The 2,011-nt window shown below is 52.3% G+C and overlaps 1 long non-coding RNA gene across 1 annotated transcript in view; it reads right to left on the bottom strand.

Moving 5' to 3' along the window:
* The window catches only part of LOC107834343 (uncharacterized), a 5,351-nt gene extending 3,892 nt beyond the window's left edge, over positions 1-1,459 (bottom strand). Inside the window, exon 1 of the long non-coding RNA XR_001660133.1 lies at positions 1,448-1,459. This is a non-coding gene — a long non-coding RNA (uncharacterized LOC107834343). The remainder of the gene's footprint in view (positions 1-1,447) is intronic.
* Between the last annotated feature and the right edge of the window lie 552 nt (positions 1,460-2,011).

The following is a 2,011-nucleotide window of genomic DNA, read 5'->3' on the forward strand; positions in this document are numbered from 1 at the left end:
GGGCCAGCGGCAGAGGACGCTGGGACATGGGCCAGCAGCAGGGGCAGAGGACGCTGGGACATGGGCCAGCAGCAGGGGCAGAGGACGCTGGGACATGGGCCAGCAGCAGGGGCAGAGGACGCTGGGACATGGGCCAGCAGCCGGGACAGAGGACGCTGGGACATGGGCCAGCAGCAGGGACAGAGGACGCTGGGACATGGGCCAGCAGCCGGGACAGAGGACGCTGGGACATGGGCCAGCAGCAGGGACAGAGGACGCTGGGACATGGGCCGGCAGCAGGGACAGAGGGAAGGAGTTAGCAGTGGAGAGAAAAGGAAAAGTCAAGAGGGGAAGTAACAATAATGAAAGAGATACTGATTAAAACTCACTAAACTTAGGATGTGGTAAAAGTGAGACCTGTAGGAGGCAGCGTAGAGGCGCAAGTAGGAAAATGGGTCAAATCACTAGATAAAAATGCTTGCTTTAGGTAAGGAAAGACCAACCACCACCAGCGAAATGCGAAGTGCTCACCTAGGCACTGAGGGAGCGTTGGGCTGACAGAACAGTAGAGATGTCTGGACGGATATAAGAAGAGAAAGCTGACGGCGACCACCGGCCGAGCTGCTGAAGAGATGACGTTGGGATGCCTTGCGCTGCGGCGGATGTAGCTGCACCTATCCTAAATGAGTGGCCCGAGAATTGGCAGGGAGGGAGGCCACAAGCGGCTAAAAGAAACCTCAGGTGTTTGAGGAACCAGGAGGCGGACATAACGAATCCTTCTGGGGTTAGGAAGAGAGGTTCGGGGGCAAACTTTAGTTCATGTCTTAAGAGAGCGAACTTGAACATGGCCAGATAAGGGCAGAACGGACCGTTATTACGGGCCACGATGATGATACAGGCGCCTTTAGATTTAGAGTGCTTAAGAGATAAACTGAAGAAGTCGGCGTGGAAACTAAGATCGGAAACCGCCAGATCCCGAGAAGAATTGAAGATGTTGTTAGGAGACGTGAACTCCCCCAAACGGAGGAGACCGTAAAAAGCTAGAAGAAAGGTGCTCGAAAGGAGGCTCTTAAGATAGGGGGAATAGGAACTGCGACTGAGGGTACTGAGTAGATTGATGAGGATAGGAAAGGTGATCGGTTTCCTGGAATCCGGGGTAGTGGGGCGAGTATTATGAATACCCTTCAGAAGAAGCTTGATAACCTGGTTCGAAAACAAACTACGAGTAGGGGAAGGCTGGTGAAACAGAGAGAAAAAGTTAATTCCGGCAACTAAACTGCGAATATACGATGGCGACAGATTAAGTTCATCAAAACAATGGGTGATGAATGCTGCGACGGTGCTAACTAGAACGGGCAAAAGAGGGGTCCCGTGAAGAGAACAGAATTTGGCAAACTTGCGCCAGGCAAACGTGTAAGATTTGAACGTGGATGGGGCGAGGCCACCTGAGAGGTAGCGTTTAGCTGACTGGAGCAGAGGTAGGAGAGATGGGGATATTAATTCAGTGCGAGGTCCTCGAAGGGGGGAATAGGCGTAGGGAAGAGGTCGGCTGTAGGACAGAGCCGACGAAATATCTGAAATTGGAAACGAGACAGAGCATCGGCAAGGGTATTAGAACGACCAGGAACATGACGCGCAGAAAGCATGAAGTTGTTCATCACGGACTGCCACGTAATACGTCGCAAAAACGGCATAATTGATTTGGAGGAGGATCGGCCTTTGTTAATGGCTTCGACGACTGCGGCATTATCGCAGAGGGCTACAATGTGCCTGCGTTTCCACCGCTTCCCCCAAAGGCAGCAAGCTATGGCAACTGGGATGATTTCATAGAACGCGGAAGACTCGGACTGAGGAACTGAAGAGGGCCATTTTTCAGCAAACCAGCTGCCCTGGAAAAAACCCCCGAAACCCACGGACGGGGCAACATCGGTAAAAAACTGAATGGAATCTGATGTGTGAATAACGTCGTCGTAGAAAAAAGAGATGCCACTCCACGAGTTGAGCAAAGAGGACCAGAACGCAAGATCGGAGC

This window comes from Poecilia formosa, unplaced genomic scaffold (genome assembly GCF_000485575.1).
Source record: "Poecilia formosa unplaced genomic scaffold, Poecilia_formosa-5.1.2 Scaffold590, whole genome shotgun sequence".
NCBI classification, from domain to species: Eukaryota; Metazoa; Chordata; class Actinopteri; order Cyprinodontiformes; family Poeciliidae; genus Poecilia; species Poecilia formosa.